The 20,314-nt window shown below is 37.8% G+C and overlaps 1 protein-coding gene across 2 annotated transcripts in view; it reads right to left on the bottom strand.

The window, feature by feature from the left end:
• Positions 1-16,979, bottom strand: part of CWC22 (CWC22 spliceosome associated protein homolog) — a 59,842-nt gene extending 42,863 nt beyond the window's left edge. Inside the window, exon 1 of one of the 2 annotated variants that reach the window (XM_059166872.1) lies at positions 16,850-16,979. The gene's annotated coding sequence lies outside the window, so the exon portion shown is untranslated. Of the gene's footprint in view, positions 1-16,578; positions 16,773-16,849 lie in introns of those variants that run through there. The other variant, XM_059166874.1, reaches the window with a different exon arrangement.
• Positions 16,980-20,314: the final 3,335 nt, after the last annotated feature.

Here is a 20,314-nt window from a genome sequence, read left to right as displayed (position 1 = left end):
ATTCGTCCGTTGAAGGGCATCTTGGTTCTTTCCACAGTTTGGTGACCGTGGCCATTGCTGCTATAAACACTGGGGTACAGATGGCCCTTCTTTTCACTACATCTGTATCTTTGGGGTAAATACCCAGTAGTGCAATTGCAGGGTCATAGGGAAGTTCTATTTTTAATTTCTTGAGGAATCTCCACACTGTTCTCCAAAGTGGCAATTCCTTTTTAAAGACAAAAATACTGAAGGTTGGGTAAGCCCTTTCACTGTCCTAAGCTATACTACCAGTTAGTGGTGAACCTATAATTAGAAACTTAGCCTAAAGATACTCAAATTTTTTTCCCACTAGATCACATACACAAATAATCTTGATACTATGAAGTGACATAGAGCAACTACCATTTAATGCAGATAGGGAAGTACACAAATCATTAGATTAAGAAAAATTTCTATTACAGCAGTTGGCAAGGCATCAAAGTTCTTACAAACAATATATATGAGATTATTTACAAATAATCTATAAAAGATAGTTGCAATCTAAAGCACATTACCACTTCTGTATTTGTAGCTACAGTCAGACTAACATGCCCATAGGGCATGCCCATCAGGGAAATAGCCAGAGGAGAGGAACCCAAGGTGCCCAAATCTCTGACCACCTCTAAACCAACACATGTGCAAGAGTATTACTAAGGATCAAAGAAGTGAACTGTGATATGAACACCCACCTAAGAGAACTTACAATTTAAGACTAACCAAGTTAATTACCTAAAAAGTCACCACTCCTCAGAGGAATATAACAGAATCTACAGACTTAACGTAATAGTAACAATGCCCAGGATACAATTAAAAATAACTTATCAGAAAACTGTGGTCTAAACTTAAGAAAAAAAGACAAAGACCAACACTGACATGACCCAGATGTTGGAATTGGCACACAAGGTTTTTACAGTTTATTCAAAAGTGCAAAGGAAAACATGCTTGCAAGGAATAAAAATAAGAAAGTTTAGCAAAAACAAAGCAAAAGAAAACAAAAAGAAAAAGAAAATACAACCAAAATGAATTTCTAAAACTGAAAAATACATGAAGTGAAAAATTCTCTGGTTAAAAACTTAAAGCAAAATGGAGATAAAAAAAAAGTCAATGAATGTGAAGTAAAATCAAAAGAAATTAACCAATCTAAAAACAGAGAGACAAAAAAATTTAATGAACAATATCAGGGACATGTGGGACAATATCAAAGGACATAATACCTGTGTAACTGAAGTCCAAGAAGGAAAGAGAGGAAAAATGGAATTAAAAAAAATTTCAAAAAATAGGGAATTTCTCCCATATTTGGCAAAGTACCTAAATTTACAGACTCATGAAGCTCAGAGAATCCTAGGTAGAAAAAATACAGAGAAAACCACACCTACGGACATGGTCGTAGATAATGGTCAATAGTCAAACTGCTGAAAATCAAAGATAAACAGAAAATCCTGAGAGCAGCAAGAGGGGCAAAAATGCATTACATACAAGGAAATAACTATTCAAATTACTGCTGACTTCTCATCAGAAACTAGGGAGACCAGAAGACAAACAATCTTAAAAGTGCTGAAGATAAAAAACTCGTTACCCTACAATTCCAGCAAAAATAAATTTTAAGAATGAAAATAGACATTTACTAATTAAAAGAAACAAAAGAAAACTAAGAAAAAGTAATAAGAGAATGTATCACTAGCAGAACTGTACTACAAGAAATGCAAGAGTTCTCAAGCTGTAGGTAAAAGAACCAGTTGGAGACTTGAAAAAGGAACGAAGAAACAGTAACTTTCTCAGGAAGCATAAAAGGCTAACTTTTTCCTTCACTTAAAATATGGTGGTCTTGGGGCGCCTGGGTGGCTCAGTAGGTTAAGCCTCTGCCTTCAGCTCAGGTTATGATCCCAGGATCCTGGGATCGAGCCCTGCATCGGGCTCTCTGCTCAGCTGGAGCCTGCTTCCCCCCCACTCTTCTCTCTGCCTGTCTCTCTGCCTACTTGTGATCTCTCTCGTCAAATAAAAAAATAAAGTTAAAAAAAATATGGTGGTCTCTTTAAAGCAAAAATTAGTATCTTGAGGGGTACAGTGTATGTACACGGGAGTATACATGATATGTAGCATATAGGAAGACAAGGTAAAATAGGCCTACATGATCTAAAGTTTCTAAATTTTTTGTGAAGTGATGATATCAACTCTAAGACACTTGTGGGAAGTTAAGGATACATATTGTGTTTCCTAAAGCAATGATTAAAAAAGTAATGTCAAAAATTCTGTAGATAAATTAAAACGGAATTAAAAAAAATATATTTAAATATTTTCAAAGGACAGGATAGAAGGAACAAAAAAACAGAAGGGACAAATAAAAAAAAGGATGGCAGACCTAAATCTAGCTGCTAATTATATGAAATATTAATAAACAAACATGTCTAACAAACAGAAGCTAGTTCTCCCTCCTCTCAGGTGGAGGCAACCCCAAAGGCACAGACCTTGTCTGGGATGGGTTTTAGATCCCATGTGCCACAACAAGATGACTTTGTGCCAAATTATACAAATCACAGGACTCTTCATTTTTTACATGACTTTCTTCAAAGGTCCTATTTTTATGGCTATGAATGTACAGAGCCATAAAATTCAAAATTTTACTCAATTAACTCTTGCCTAAAGGTAATGGTTATTTTTTTTACCCCTACCACCACAATCACCATATCATGTCTAACAAATCCTTATCATGTTTATCAACCAATATTATTTCTATATACACTCATTCAACAAGTAATATTTACTACACTTCTATTATTTTGCCAGGCATCTCCTAGATACGGGGTAGACAGTGGTGAGCAATCATAACAAAATCCCTACCCTACATGGAGCTTATATTCTAGTTATAAAAAGTAAATCTATATTGATAAGTAAAGCTTAATTAAGCCTGCTCAAGCACAGTGGCTTGTGGGTTTTTTTGTTTGTTTGTTTTTGTTTTGTTTTGTTTTTTTTGGTGCACATGCAAGTTTCAAATCATTACTTAATGTAAAGCTGGTTCCCTAAGTCATTATATCACATCATGAACATTTGTTTGATATAAGTACTAGTACCTATATGGGGGCTCAACTGACTTACTACATCAGGTGTGTATGCATATACATATGCGTGGGCAGAGGGCATGCCTAGGCATGCTGATTCTATGAAAGCATCGCCAAGGTATTTCCAGTATCCATCTCTTCCCCAGGTTTCCTCAGCTTTCCAATTTTGGATGAGAAATCTTGGTTCTCAATTTGTTGTAAACAATGAACTAGTTAGATAAAATACAGAGACTTCATAGCCTACCTAACAGTGAAATACAAAGTCAACAATCATTTGGAAAGGGACACATACATTCCAAATGTATAAATCCATACTAACTCACTGGTAAGAAGCGTATATATGGATGCAGAAGAGTATCAGTATCAGTGATTTTTAAATCTGAGACATTCTGGCAACAACTCATAGGGGGAAAATTCTCACTGGTTATGCAATGACAACCACAGCACAGGTTCTTTGGGAGTTTAAGATATACGCCATAATAATTAAGTAACATTATCTACTGCAACATGGGCAAGAGCACAAATTTAAGCACTGAAATGGAGTAATTTAGATGACAAAATATGTTTATAAAGTGCTTTTATTATTCTTAAAATGAATGTAAGACATGAAAAATTGAGACAAGAGAAAAAAACCTATATTAACTACCTTCCTAGGTAAACTTGATACAAATTTCACATATATTCATATATAAGGACTGAAAAAATTCCTGTAAAATTTTTTTTTGCCTATAGGTTTAAATATACTTATTAATTAGTGAGATCTGGAATATACTTTATAGACAAATTAAAAGCCTACAGAATTGTTAGTGTCCTTAATTTTTTCTTATGTCCAGGATAATCAGTGCTAAGTCCTTATAAGATTGATACTATATTTTACGTCCATGGAGGATTCCACTCTCTTATATCCTAATATTATCAGACAAATTAGTTACTTATTGTCCACAGGAGTTTCTGCTTCCCTACATCCACCTAAATACTTCTTCTATAAACTAACATTAAGAATTGAATTATGCAGAAGGAACATCAAAGCGTATATACAGATATATACGTATATATATATACAGCGTATATACAGATTTGTGTGAAAGACTCTACTCAGTACTGTTCACTATTTACAGGAAATAACCTGATGGACACTGCTGCTGTGACCACCACCACACATCACCCATGACTGATTTCCAGGACTTTTTGGGTCCTGAAGCAGAAAACACTGAAAACTACTACTGCCTAACACTATCAGAATAAGGCTCTCCCTCCCCTGACACTAGCAATTCTATTTCTTTGCATATTTTTGGTTTTCGTCCTCTTGTTTATTTATTTTTTCCCTTTCTGCTGGTTGATGCTTCTAAATCTGTACAACAGAACTTTCTGCATTGATGGAAAATTCATATTCTACACCGTCAGTCACCACTTCATTAACACAACAGCTACTAGCCACATGTGGCTATTGAGCACTCCAAATGTGTCCAATGGATTTGAGAAAATCATTTTTGTAAGAGTTTTATATACTGGACAACATATTTCTAAATGATTACTAGACATTTAGGCCTTTTCCTCATGGTACTTCAAGATCCTTGTCCTTGACAATCTCCAGATTTGGTGTTAATTCTTCAGATACTGACAAAGCAAAATAACTCATACCCAATTTACAGGAAAAGTCACTTGGTTATTTTCTAAAAGGTTCAGATTTTGGAAAATAAGAGACAATATAATAATCCCGGTACAGTTGGTATATGTTGCAATCACCAATATGGGATCTCCAGAGTCTTAAATGCAGTGCAGTCACCATAATGTCAAATGATCATTTAACATAAACACCAAGAAAATCTGCCACTAGAGATATTATGACAATCACAAACATGATACATGATCATGACCTACTGAAAAGCAGTGTAGATATGGCCTGATTGCATCTCCAGAAGATAATGGTCTACTCTGCAGCTTAGGCTGAGTAAACAGGGGTACTAATAAAATTTTAAAATAACCCTGATGACAGCTATGAAGAGAGAACTAACAAAAGAAATGTAAATCACTACTTGTAAAATGGATTCCACTAATCTGCAAATCAGAAATATGCCAGTTTAAGTCATTATATACTTATCATGGATTATCTATGGTCAAGTTCTTAATTCTAGTTACTTTAGATCCATCTGTTCCAAAGTAAGATTGTGAAATGTCTGCAAGAACCTGCATGTTCTAAAGATATGACCATCTACTGTTCTAGCAACTCATTAGTTTACAATTTCTTCCTAATACTTTATGGACAAATTAAAAGCCTGGAGAATTGTCAGTGTCCTTAATTTGTTCTTATGTCCAGGATAATCAATTACTAAGTCCTTATAAAACTGATACTATATTATACTTCCATGGAGGATTCTACTCTCTAATATTCTAATATTATCACATAAATTAATCAGTAACTCACTGTCCACGGGAGTTTCTGATAACTACCTCTACTCTCCAAAGTGTAGTTCCCTTCTTAAACCCCCTTTTTGAGGTACCCCATGGTCCCTAAGAGTATGTTTGTTGTCTCCCTTGCTGCATCAAATTAATAAATTTGACTTTGATTACTAATTAGGTATGTTACTGGTGATTACTCACTGATGAGCTTTAACATATATTACAAATGACCCAGTTTCTCAAACAATTCAATGCTAGGGGGACAAAAGAAGAAAAAGAAGGAAAAAAAGCAGGATAGTTATTACAGAACAAAAGAGACTTAACAGTTAATGTAATGTGCGGCCTTTGTTTAGATCCCGAGTTGAACAATTTCCCTTCTCTAAAATGGGATGTACTTATATGTAGAACCCAAGTTACTAACTTGAATTCAGTACTAACTCAAAGGACTAATAAACTCTACCCAACTTTCCTTTTAAAATGGGGGATTAGCTGAAGTTCTTATTTCTGCATAAAGAATGAACATTTTCTAATCCAACTTGATTGTGAACTTGCTGAAATTATTAGCATATTCGCATCATGGTTTTTTGGGGAAGAAAAGATAGGGTTGGATATGGACTCTTGGCATTATTTAAATCCTTATTACATATTTTCTATTTGTGAGGACTTATCTTAGTATGTACGTGAAATAAGACTCATTTTAAAATCACCTGCTACCTAAGTACTGTGCCCAAGTTGATAATGGAGATACTTTCAGCTCTAATGCCAATAATATGCAAACTTTTAAAAAGTATTTTCTGGAGCGCCTGGATAGCTCAGTCAGTTAAACATCTGGCTCTTGGTTTTGGCTCAGGTTGTGATCTCATGGGTTGTAAGATGAAGCCCCACATCAGGCTCCATGCTCAGGGGGTGTCTGGCTGATTCTCTCTCTCTGCCCCTGCCCCACTCTCACGCATGGGGGCTCTCTAATATGAATAAATTTAAAAAAAATTTTTTAAGTATTTTCCTCAACTATATAAACGTGTTCCATTGATACAAAAGTCAATTAAAAATAATAAAATGGTTGGTGTCCCAAAGCTGATGTGCACTGGTGAATGTAGGCTAACCATTACTGCTCAAAACCAGACAATAGGAGAGCTGTAATGTATACAGTAGCTCTTCAACAAACTAAGTTACCATTGACACTATAAAGCATATTACAGTAAGATTCCTGAGATATCTAGAGATTAACCAATTAAGTACATATACTTCCCATTTTAGAATTCTGAAATGTATAATTTATATTAAGATAATAACAGCAACAATAAAGAATGATAAATTACTGCAGCAACAAAGATATAACACTAAGCATTTCATTTGTATCTTCTTACTCAATCTTCATAATTATCTTGCTTTGTTTATCTTTAAACCTCATTTTTCTATTTTTTTAAAGATTTTATTTATTGACAGAGATCACAAGTAGGCAGAGAGATAGGCAGAGAGATAGGCAGAGAGAGAGAGGGGAAGCAGGCTCCCTGCTGAGCCCCATGTGGGGCTCGATCCCAGGACCCCCGAGATCATGACCTAAGCTGAAGGCAGAGGCTTTAACCCACTGAGCCACCCAGGTGCCCCTTAACCTCATTTTTCAATGGGAGAACTGAGGTTGGAAGATTTAAAACAACGTGTCCAAGTCAATTATAGCTAGTAAATGGCAGAGCTAAAATCCAAAAGGTTTTTCTGATGCCCAAACCATCTGATATTGCAACCCAATGAAAATGGTAACAATGGGGCACCTGGGTGGCTCAGGTCCTGATCCTGAGGTCCTGGGATCAAACCCAGCATCGGGCTCTCTGCTCAGCAGGGAGCCTGCTTCCCCCTCTCTGCCTGCTGCTCTGCCTATTTGAAATCTCTTTCTCTCTGTCAAATAAATAAATAAAAATCTTAAAGAAAAAAAAAAAAAAGAAAATGGTAACATTAATATACTAACACCAAATTGGTAAACTACACAATGTAAACAGATACAGAAAATTTTCCTATCCTAAACTGATCCATTTGTCCAAAGTTCTAGAGAGCAAAGGTATTGATATTAATATAAGGCCCTACCTACTTCTTTTTAAACATGCGAAATAATATTTTAAAAATTCCCTTTATTTAATCAACATAGCTAGAATTTACTCTTTAAGCAAATAAGTTTAACTCTATTGTGTAAAATTTAATTTTCCTTGGTTCTGAAACCTGGCTTCTCTTCTCAACTTACCTAAACATATATACACACAGCAATCTTCTGTGTATTTTATTTCAAATTACCTTACTTATCTAAACTTGGTGAGTTTTCTTTCTGATCAGTGTGTATCGTCTCTCCCTTTCTATCCTTCACCCATCATCAGCAAGTAATTTTCTGGTAATCAAACACAATCTGTTAGATTTCCATGTCCCAAAATGTAACTGTGAAATTGACAATATTATAAAGTAGACTGCTACTACAGTTCTAACACAAAATGCATAAAGTCCTATCATCGTCCAGATTTATACAGAATATGCCCATAGGGAAATTCTGAGAGTTCAACATGTGCATGCTTGATACTTAGACTAATTGGAAATTCCAGCAATGAGAGCAATTTATCTAGAGTTTATAGCTCTCACTGCTCTTCCTAGTATCATTGTGTGGATTTTATGATGAATTATTAAATTTCTCTCTCCTGTCACAAGTAAGCAACTCAGCAAAACCACACCTGCTCCCCTGAACAAGGGTATTTTATAATAAGGAGATGAAGTTTAGAAATAATTTTCCTATCAGTTCAGCAAGCATCAGAATGCAAAATATTTCATAACAACTGTAGGATGCAATTTAGGCTGTTAACTGGAAACTATGAAATTGTAAATTCTGCAATTATCTCAAAAATTCATACTCAACTGATAGTTGAAATGCACTGGTTTCTCAAAGACTTTGGTTGAATACTCTTACCATTGGCCCTTAGGTGTCCTCAATCAATGTTAAAGGAACTTGCTGTAACTTACTATCAAAAATTAAAAGGGAGCCAACAAAGTAGATTCCCTTTAGTTTGCTCTCCTGCATTCTACATAGCAGCACACTTGGCAAACTTCAACCATTGTAAAAGAGTTAAAAAACAAACAAACAAACAAACTCAACTTAGTTGTTCAACTGGGAAAATGATAATATTAAACAGTATTCAAAAGAAAAACTAGTTTGAATATGTTCTAAATGCAAAACTGAATGGGGGTGGGAGGTGGCAATGGGATCCTCAAGAAAATCCCCAAATAGGACCCAAGCCCCTGGCCCTTCCACATGGTGATTTTCCTTCCCAGGCAACAGATATGAAAAACAGGTTGGCCACATTTCTTAACTTATATATGTTATAACTATGACAAGATTGCTCTGGCCTTTACATATCTTTATTGAACAAAAAAATCTTGTAAGAAAACAGCTTTCCTACTGTTTTTTCTTGCTATTTTAAAAAATGTGCACATATTAGTGAGAAATATGCCCCATAATAAGTCACATAAGGAAAAATGATTTTGTGATTTGATTCAGCATAGTTCTACAATTTCAAGAAAATAAAAGCCCCCAAACACTATTATCATTTTGAGAAAAAGTCACCAGGTACAAGTAACAATCCCTTACCTGCAATTACAAAATCTGAAAAGCTCTGAGAACATAAAGGTTTTTCTTTATCCTTTTTAAAATAGAAGTATAGTTGACACACAATGTTATATTAGTTTCAGGTGTATAACATATAGACTTAACAACTCTATACATTATGCTGTGGTCAGCACAACTTCCAAAGATTTTTCTTAAGCTCAAGGGAAACTCATCTGGTACCAACCTGAGACTTAAGGTGACTCTTCCCAGAAATACTAATGTGTTTGATTAGAAGATGTTACCCTGGATCTCAAAAGAGTGATTACTTCATAAACACATGTGCATTATATTTCTTTAAAATCTGAAAAACTCTGAATGTCAAAATAGTTCGGGCTCCAAGAATTATAAATAAAGAATTTGGAGACCTGTACTCTCTGTTGTTTGCTTCCTAGCCAATGAATAAATCAGGTGTGCTTTTTGACTTAGAACCATTTGAATGACTGAAGATTCCCATGTTCAAGTACAGGGATGAAAGTTGTGGAGACAGCACCCGCATTACTGTTTTTCTTTATATAGGAATGGACAAAATATAAAAGACTTTGATTAGTTTCTGACTCTGTGTAGAGAAATATAGAATTTCTTAACATTTTAATGAACTCAGTAATATCAACAGCCATACTAAAATTATTCATTATAAAATGAGGAGTTATTATCCTTCATTCATTTCCCAGTATCATGAAGCTGGCACAAAATGGTCTGTACTTAACCAAATAAATCGAAAAGTGAGATGACCATTTCAGCATGCTACTTAATTAAAAAAAAAATTCTTTTGTTGGTACATGGAAGATTCTCTAATGTGCTCCTTTTTACCAGAATGTAGGTTCTTTAAGAACAGGAATTTGTCAATTTTTTTTGTTTCAAAATTTCCATAGGCTTTTTCTTTATTTTCCAATTTAGTGGTTTTGAAGAAAAATTCTACATACTGAACTTCTTTACCGATTCATTTAAATCTAAATTATGACATCTATGGGGCAAATTTTCTTTATCCTGCTCCCTCTCAAATTCCATTCTTTCTCTTTTCCTACAGAGTCAAATTTTTATTAATATTTGACAGATGAGTCTACACTTGATGCTTATAATTCTTAATCTTCCATTAACCCCTCTTATACTCCACAGTTTGCTTTTCCACTCCCACTACTCCATAGTACTTATTAAAGTTACACAATGACTTTCCTTTTGCTAAATCCAGGGGCCACTTCCTTCTTTTACCTGACACTGGTCTAGCAACTGGTACTGCTAAATCTCTCTTCTTGAGAAGACCACATTTATCTGGTTTTCCTTGTCTTTCTTCTCCTGTCTACTCCTCTAACATTTACTATCCTGTAGAGTTTAATCCTTTTTTGTTTATGCATTTTGACTGTTTTGCTCATTTCCATTTTCCTAATACAGAAAGCCCTCAATCTATATTTGTTAAATGAACAAATGAATAGTCTTTATATTTTCTTTCTCTATATTGTATCTGGAAGACTATCTCCGTCCTCACACTTTCAACTAACATTTACAAGAATGACTTTTACTTTCGCCTCATCTTCTCTACAGAGCTCCAAACCTTTACGTCCAAATGTCTATAAGGAAAAAAAAAAAAAAAAATCAATCCATGTGGACGCCTCAAAGGCCCTCAGAACTAGGGAAGTTTTGGTAATTATCATTTCCTCTTCTTCTCAAACCACCTCTCTTCCTCTAAGATACTACCTACAAAGCCAGCTAAGTGACAATTTCCTTTTCCTTCCTCCCAATTAGTACCAAATCTTAATATTTCTACCTTCAAGTTTATAAATAGGACATAGAATCAAATCTACTCCCCCTCCTCATTTTCTCTGCTACTGTATACAGAAGAAGATATGGGGAAGGCTCGGTTTCAAACGCTTCCATAATTAGACAACCTTAATCTCATTTCAGAGGAAGGCAAATTTTTTTTGACCTTTCTAGTAACATTTCTCACAAGGTCTTCTTTATGTCTAGGTTGTAAGAACTTTTCCAACTTGCTTCTAAAATATTAATTATTTATGTATCCATCAAACTTGTCCATTTCCATTGTATTTCACCCATTCAGGACAAAAGTTTCCTTTAAATATCTGCAAAGCTGCCCACAGGGAAACCTTGTCCTTAAAGTAAAAGCACATTCCACCACAATATATTCAATATTATTTCATGCTTTTCAAGTTACCTTTTAAGCTTTTAAATGGAAATTCTGTCTCAATGGACCAATTACCAACAATCTATTTCTACATATAATTATTGTTCAGTAGCACTCCTCTAATTATTGAATAAAAACAAATCCTAAGGGAGTTCTCTGCACCTACAGTACCCTTAATCACTTGTACTTATATTCTCCAAAGCCCACCTCATCTTGCCCATATACCCCTTGGTTCACAATTCAACTGCATGGCAACAGGATTTAACTTTCCTCACTAACTCCAGCATCTTCATTCACTGAACAAATATTATCATTCTGGGTTTTCTTGGTCTAGTGACCAAACTAAGTTTATATCAATTTTCAGCAATACAAAAAAGAGACAAAACCTTAAATTTCAAATCTATACTGTAACCCTCACCACTTAATAGTAAAGGAACAGACTTTAGTCAAGAAATAGCTCTAGTGTTTCTTTTTAGCCACTGAATCCTTCCTTGTTCATTTTGTGTTAAAGTTCGAGTTTGTTCAGAAGAGACTCTTCTGTGAGGTCATAAAAATTGAGAAACTTTGTACAACACAAACAGGTAAACAGGACTACAAAAACGATAAGGATGGAGTGAAAACTGACACCTTGAGAAGTTGTACAGTAAAGTACTTACAGAAAAAAATAAGAACATATAAGGTTAAGAGAAAGAGCAGTATGGTCATGGTCTTTTTCTTTCTAGTTTTTTACTTTATCCCCTATTCTTTGGAATCAAGAATAGAGATTGGGCACCTGGGTGGCTCAGTGGGTTAAGCCACTGCCTTCGGCCCAGGTCATCAGGGTCCTGGGATTGAGTCCCTCATCAGGCTCCCTGCCTAGCAGGGAGCCTGCTTCCCTCTCTCTCTCTTTGCCTGCCTCTCTGTCTACTGTGATCTCTCTCTGTCAAATAAATAAATAAAATCTTAAAAAAAAAAAAAGAATAGAGATTAAAGGCAGTGTCTGTGAATAGTGAGGAGATACGTACATTATGCTGCACACAAGGTACTGATGTCTAAGAGATGAAAGTTCCTATCCTCAGGCAGAGAAGAAAAGTCCAAGTGCTGTAGCAATGTTAGAGACATAGTACTTCTGGAAAAGAGGAAGTGCAACCAAGTGGATCTAGGGCATACAGAAAGAAGTGGTTCTAGAAGATGAAACCTGAAGAACAAGTAGGAGCATGGGTGGGGGAGAAGAAAGGTCACTTCCCATATGGAAAGGGGAAAAGTCCGCATGTGTAAAGACTCCAGACATAAAAGAGTTTAGGGGATTCTCAGCTGTTTGAGCAGAGTACAGAGTATACACAGAAGATTGAGCAGAAATGAGATGGAACATGAGATTCAAAAAGCTAAAGCATGGAAAGACCTTGCATGAGATCCCTGGATTCTGAGGTTCTTGGTCACTACTGTGTATCGAGAACCTAAGACTGTGCTTGCCACTTAATAGGTTCCAATTCTAAAATTAAATATGGGGGGAGAGCGTGTCGACTTCTAATGATTATCCCTATTGTTTCCTACACAGAACTCCTATAATGGTATTTTGACAGATGCTTTACCAAAGAATACAACAGAATTGTCTCACCTATCAACCCTGATTTCGAGGAACCCCCAAAATGTTTGCCATCAACTGCATCAAGACAGCACTATTATCAAGCATCATCCCTTGTCTTTACTCCATGTTAACCTGGAGAGCTCCCTGAATAAACTTCCCTATTGAGATGAAAACAAAAAAACAAAAAAACAAAAAAACAAAAAACAAAAAAAAAACCAAAAACCAAACCAGTTCCTTTTAAGGCACCGCAAGAGGAAATCTGGCCCTGAATATATAGTTACTTCAACTTACGAAACCATGTCTAAATAGAGTATACTTCACGCCTTCAAACATTCATACCACTTTATTCCTTGTCCCCAAAAATGTGTTCCTCTGCTTGCCTAAGTAAGTATATAGGCTGATATTCTGCCAACACTCATAGCAGAGCTTTGAAAGTGGCCTGATTATTAATTAAAGGGCCATTTAGTCAACCACAATCTAAGTTTTTAAAGAAAGCCTGGAAGTGGTGGCCTCCACTGATACAAAGCCCCCAGATACAAAGCACTATATTCCATCACTGAGGCAACTGTCACCAAATCTAGAATAAAACTGTCTTGATAAAATAATTGAGTGAAGGAGTCACAGGGTGACTTTTCACCTGGAAGAGCTACACTCTGTCTATCCTGATTCCTTTGAATTAGGCCCAAAGTTAAGAAAAATATGAATCTTCACTGAGTTTCTTCCTCCCTCATTTCTCCCTCAAGATGAGTTTTATTTTATTTTATTCCAAGTTTTTATTTAAATTCAAGTTAGTTAACACACAGTGTAGTATTTGTTTCAAAAGTAGAATTCAGTGATTTATCACTTACATATAACACCCAGTGCTCATTACAAGTGTCCTCCTTAATGCCCATCACCTATTTGGCCCATTATCCTGCCCACCTCCCCTCTACCAAGCCTCAGCTTTTTTCCATAGTTAAGCATCTCTTAACTATGTCTCCCTCTCTCTTTTTGTCTTATAAAATTTTACCTTCCTTCCCCTATGTTCCTGTTTTGGTTCTTAAATACTACATATGAGTGAAATCATATGGTATTTGTCTTTTTTTTTTTTTTTTAAAGATTTTATTTATTTGACACAGAGAGAGAGAGATCACAAGTAGGCAGAGAGGCAGGCAGAGAGAGAGAAGCAGGCTCCCCGCCAAGCAGAGAGCCTGATGCGGGGCTCGATCCCAGGACCCTGAGATCATGACCTGAGCTGAAGGCAGAGGCTTAACCCACTGAGCCACCCAGGCGCCCCCCCCCTTTTTTTTTTTTTTTTTAAAGATTTTATTTATGGGACGCCTGGGTGGCTCAGTTGGTTAAGCGGCTGCTTTCAGCTCAGGTCATGATCCCAGCCTCCTGGGATGGAGTCCCACATCGGGCTCCTTCCTCAGCAGGGAGCCTGCTTCTCTCTCTGTCTCTTCCTGCCATTCTGACTGCATGTGCTCGCGCACTCTCTCTCTCTCTGAGGAATAAATAAATAAAATATTTAAAAAAAAAAGATTTTATTTATTTATTTGTAAGAGAGAGAGAGAGAGAGAGGGAGAGAGCAGGAGCAGTGGTGACAGGCAGAAGGAGAAGCAGGCTCCCTGCTGAGCAAGGAACCCAAGGTGGGACTTGATCCCAGGACCCTGGGATCATGACCTAAGCTGAAGGCACAGGCTTAACCGACTGAGCCACCCAGGTGTCCCTCTCTGACTTATTCTGCTTAGTATATTGCACTCTAGCTCCACCCATGTCATGGCAAATGCCAAGTTTCATTCCTTTTGATGGCTAAGTAATATATATACCACAATATAATATATATAATACATCCTCTTTATCCATTCATCACTCAGTGGACATTTGGGCTCTTTTATAATTTTGCTCCCATTAGCTTCTATAATCAAAGAGCCCTAATGTCTCCAGACCGAGGCAGCTTATGCTATCTTTTTGGTATTTGTTCTCTGGGAAAAGACTTACTAACTTGGCTACAAATAGCAAAGGCTTGCTTTAATCCACCACTTCCTCTCCTGATGTATTATTTTTGAAGAAAATGCTTTGAAAATTTGCACTTTCTTGTAGGCAATGAATTATCTCTTCCACTGTCCACTTGGGAAATGTATACACGGATAAAATATTTAGGCTACACATTTAGTAAGTCCAGAAATTTGCTGAAACTAACATGCCAGAGGCCTTTTTGTTTTATCACCTTCCCATGCTAAAATTTTCAAAGTTTAGATGGTAGAGAAATGCCACAAGGAAGCCCACAGAGTCATCAGTAGGATCAGCATATTGCAAATAACCAACTCTTTCTTAAACTAGCTCTAGGCCAGCCATAACTTATACCAAGTTAGGGACATATCAGGTAGTACAAAATTCAGTCTCTAGATACAAGTGGGTAACAAACAGAAGATAATATTTAAGTTAGGGCACAAACATTATAAATGTGTGCGCTCTGAGATGGTCTCAGGTACAAAAAGTTAATGTATACCACCTGGCAACGTACAATCATCAGGGAGAACAGTTAACTAGACCCCAGCCAAATGAGGTGGGAAATGCTCCATGAAAGCAGCATGAGCACTTAAAAGTGGAAGGGCAACATTCAAAACCAAAGGACAAGAACTGAGGCAAGAGAACTCATCAACTATATCACAGTAGTAACAATAATAACTACACTATGTCAGGCACTGTGCACAGTGCCTTATACACATCATTTTCCTTTATCCTCAAAACAACTCACTAAGTTAGATATTATCATTCACATTTTTCAGATGAAGAAGCTGAGACTAGAGATGTTAGGTAAGGTGCCCCAAGTGACAGACCTAGTAAGGGCTGAATCAAGACTGGTGTCTTGGCTTCCTAGTCCATCATCCAGCATCAACACAAGTAGGTCTCCTTCTCCTACAGATGATGCCTGTCACAACGCTTCTGCGAACGAAGTCACATTTTCAATGCCAATTCTAAAAAAACCCGCTTTTCTCAGTAGGACCATAATTGACGTTAACTCCCAAGTTCACAGACAATCCTAAAACAAACTTAAATAGGAGAAGGAGGTAGGTTAACTAGTTTTCTGAAGGCCAAATCTGCTCGTTTTTCTATCTGCTATTGCCAGTCTGTGGGACACCTAAAAATGTAAAAGGAACTCTTACTATGCTTTCAATCACCACTTATGTCTTGCATCTGGAATATTCTTTCTCAAGGTTTTTCCTTCTCAATCTCAAAAAGTCGTTGTGAGGATTAAGTCAAAATAAGTCAAGTGGTTACTAGAGTTAGACTCAGCGAAATGAACTATTACCGACATGTACAAGTGTATAGTAGGATCCGAAGCTCGATGGCTGGACACATTGGAGACCCAACTTGGGGAGTATCACCTTACTGGAAATAGATCAATTTATGGAAGGATAAAAGAGGGCAGAGAGCACATTTAAAAAGGAACGAAAAGCCCCAGGACTAAATACTAGAAAGCATCTTCATGGGGCAAATGAATGGAAAAGAAACGACTAATGAAATTCCAAAGAAGCTGTACCGGTATATTACGCTGGAAAGGGGCATAAGAGCGGAACTTCCGCTATTTTCTAATTAACTACAGTTCATTACTCCCACTCCCACCGCCTGGAGACCGGACACTAAAGAAGGGCCTTGGGAAGGCCAAACGACTGGAGAAGCTCTAAGTAATCCGCGCCGACAGGACAAGAGGCCCAGCTAAGCGCTAGACTTCCGCAACAAAGACACCGCGGAGAGACACCTCCAGGAGCCTCACCAGGGAGCTAGGTTCGTCCGCGCAGTCAGGGCCGCAGTTCACGCTCGCATTTCCCACCCGCTCAGACTCCTCCGCCCGACCGGCTCTCACACCTCGGCCTCGCGGGCCCCCAGGCGCCTAGAGGAAAGCCACGCAAATCCTGGCGCTGCTGACGGCGGTCCCAGCCAGGCGGCATCCACTCCTGGTCCCCTTTAAATTCCCACCCGTACCGGCAACCCGTCAACCCCACTTCGGTTGGCTGCCTGAGGCGAGTCTAGAGTTCGGTAATTACCTGGAGCTACACCGCGCCGCCATTACACCAGATTCACGTCACTTCCCCTTCCCGGTCCGGCGTACGAGGAAGGCGGTACGTGAAATACATTAAAAACCTGACGCTAAATTCACTTCAAAACGTTATCCTATTAACTTACTTTAAATGTACTTTCGTGATACCAAATTTAGAGCAGCTGGTCTGGCCTTAATTTTCTCTTTCCAAGATTGCGACAAAAGAGAAGTTAACTCAAACTACAAAGTCCGGCATTCACCGCCTGGGAGGGCGGAAATGACGTCACAATTGTAATCTTCCCCCCCCTCCCCTGGCTGTGAAGATCGCAATGTACGGCGGGAATTGTAGTTCTTGATAGGAGCCGGGGACATCCTGGCGGCTCCTTTGAAAACTGGTAATGATGAGGTTCTGGCAAAATTTACTCTAAAGCTAGTTCTCTACAGTTGGCAAAAAATAGACCTTTCTAGTCACTTTTATGTGAAAATATTAAGTAACAGGCACCTTTTTCAGACTCTTCAATAGTTATATGAAGAATCTATATAAGAGAAAATGTCAGAAGCGTTAAGTATCTTTAATGTTCCAAGATTTCAAGCCTACGGGAATGGAAGAATATTGGACCACAAACAAAGTGAAGTAATGAGGAGAAGCTAATTTTGTAGAGAGGATGATGCCTCTGTTTGAGTTTAAGGTACCAGGTGGCAAGACATCCCAAGGGTAAGGAGACTGGCCTGCCAACTTGGAAATAGCAGACGGTGCAGAGATCAGAGGTAATCAGTGAAATAGTTTTCTTAGTCTTTACAGTAGTAACAAAATCAAAGCTCAACTATTTCTTACTGTTTTAAAAATTATCTTTTGCTATAGCAACTGTATACATCAGGCCTGGTTTCTCCGAATATTTCTCTATTAGAATCTTAGAGAACTTAGGTTACTGACCCTTTCTTTGAGTGGGAAGAGTATAGCAATTACGGATAAAGACACTGGAGTGGGCCTACTTATGTTTAACTCTTTCTACTTAGGTACTCCTGGATAATTTTTTCTTGGGCAACACTGTGTGCCCAATTTTCTGTTAGGTAGGGAAAAAAATTAGTACCTACCCCATAGAATACTTTCAAGAATTGAATTAGTTGATACGCTTGTTGTATGTGACTTAATTCCTACTACATAACAGTATTATCTATTCTTTTTCATATTTAACATATTTGACCATAGTTAAAGCACATTTTTGTGTCTTTAAATATTTAAGTGAATAGATTTCAGTTGTACCAACACAGGACACAGGAGCTGAATCTGATAAACATTTGTATCTGTATCTCAATAAAAAGCACAATACCACCCTTACAATTATCAATAGATATAAGAAAGTTAGAGTTGAAACTAGGGGAGTTAGATGGAGCTGGACAAGACAAGTTTGTCCTTTCAGAATGTGCTTCAGGAAGCAAACTGTGATACAGGTTTCAGAATGTCAGATGGTAAAAGGAAAAGGGAGGAAATGGAATTGGACACGGGTAACTCCAGAGCAAAGATGAAGAGTCCTACACTGTGATAAAATGGCTCAGCTCTCGTAACACATTCTTTGTTCAGTCATTGGCTGGAGCCCCCTTAAGAAAAATGTGGCCTCAATTCAAAACCTGAGATGTGCTTGGAAGTGTTAGCAGTTGAAATGGGTCACCTAACCACACTCCTAGCAGAGTTTTTTCTTGAAAAGGTATCTGAGCCGAGTATCTCTTTTCAACTGTCACAGTCCACTGCTTGCATCATTCAGATCCACTCTGTATATACACTTAGAGAGTAATTCCTCCAGAATTCCAGTGTCCTCTCTTCCTGAAGAGAAACTTAGAAAAGTTAGTAGAACAAACTACAGTCCCCATCTTTGCAGGTGGCCTTGAGCCGTCGCTGAACCTTTCTCCTCCACTATTCATTCTAAATTCCTCCCTCAGCTACCAGTTCTGCTGGTCTCAGTAGTTAAACTGGTGGTGTGAAAACCCTAGTTCCTGAGAAATTTGAGCCCCTATTAATAACTGTCTTCTCATGCAGGTGTTGCTGTACTTGCCTATTTATAGTTGCTATTGGGCAAGGTAGCACTAAGAGATGCCCAAGTGGATCACCTGTGTGCCACAAACATCTTCTTACCTGTTCCTGTTATGTAACATCAAGCCTACATTCTCCTCCTGATCAGTGTTAACCTCTCCTACCAGGGTGTTGAGTCCTCTTTTTGCCTATTTGTCTCTGAACTCTGGAAGTTCAGAGTGCCTATGCAGCAGATGATGAAGCTTATTTCATCTTGCTGTGTCCTTTCATATAACAAGAATATAACATCTTTGGGGACTAGGACCTCTAATTCCACAAAGTGCAAAATTGCAGGAATGGGTTAGTGGGATTGATCGTAAATGGGGCTAATCCCGTTTTAATCCCTTGTCATGTTGACCCATGTATTGTTCCTACTGGGGACTTTAGCCCATATCAGAGTCTCCTGCATCCTGGGGAACAGCACCTCTTCCTTGTATTGTCTCCTGTTAGGTGCTTGAATTTTACCCTCAGCAGTGTTCTTAGGCCTCCAACTTCTGGAAAATGCAGCATGTGATATAACTAGTGGAACCCATGGTCACAGGCACCCTCCTACGCTACCTTTACTGTGAAGTGATTACCTGGTTGGATGCTATATTGTATTGTATTCCACGTCTGTGAATCCAGCATTGTATAAGTTCCCAAATAGTGGTGCTGGATAGACTGGTGGGTATGAAGTGTAAACTCATACCCAATATAGCTAATCTATTCCCATGGGTTGGAACTCCTGCCGCTTCCAGGATGAAAGTTTTCAACGTGGTCAACTTGCCGTGGAACGGCTAGTTCATCTCCTAAAGGAGTGAAGACGTATTAGAAGCTCAACATTGCATTCTTTTGCTGCCAGAATGTGCAAATGAGGCAGTAGGTAGGTCACCTATAGTAAATGGGCTTCATGCTCATGGGTTCCATACATACACTCCATTTTTGTCACCATGACCATTTCACTCAATTGTTTATTGTGTCATCACTGGAGTGGCCACAAACAAAGACAGGCTAACATCAACTAGATGAGTAATTTGGTTTATTTGGTTGTTTAATGCTTATTCCATAATGTATGCTTTCTTGTGGATATTGATGTGTGTTCAAAATATCTTCACACTTTTGACCCACAACAATACTCATATCCACATACATGTAGCCCTTTAAGATCGCTTTGTCTGCAATTTTTTAAATCTCTTTCTTTTCAGACCTCTGACCAGCCAGCCAAACTTTTTGCCATTTCCTGTTAATCTATTTATACTCTGACATCAAGCCATTTTTCCTTCTCATACAAAGTGGATTACCAGTTGCACCCCCTGAGGCTCTACCCATTAGGAAGCTTGTCCCACTGCTGTCTTCGAGGCAATTTGAGAGTGAGGCTATGTTATAGCTGCTGTCCAGTTTCAGGTTTCATCCACAGACTCAACT

The sequence above is a fragment of the Mustela lutreola genome, chromosome 3 (assembly GCF_030435805.1).
Source record: "Mustela lutreola isolate mMusLut2 chromosome 3, mMusLut2.pri, whole genome shotgun sequence".
In the NCBI taxonomy this organism is placed as follows: domain Eukaryota; kingdom Metazoa; phylum Chordata; class Mammalia; order Carnivora; family Mustelidae; genus Mustela; species Mustela lutreola.
Note: the sequence above shows the minus strand (reverse complement) of the source record. Positions and strands in the feature narration are given on the sequence as shown.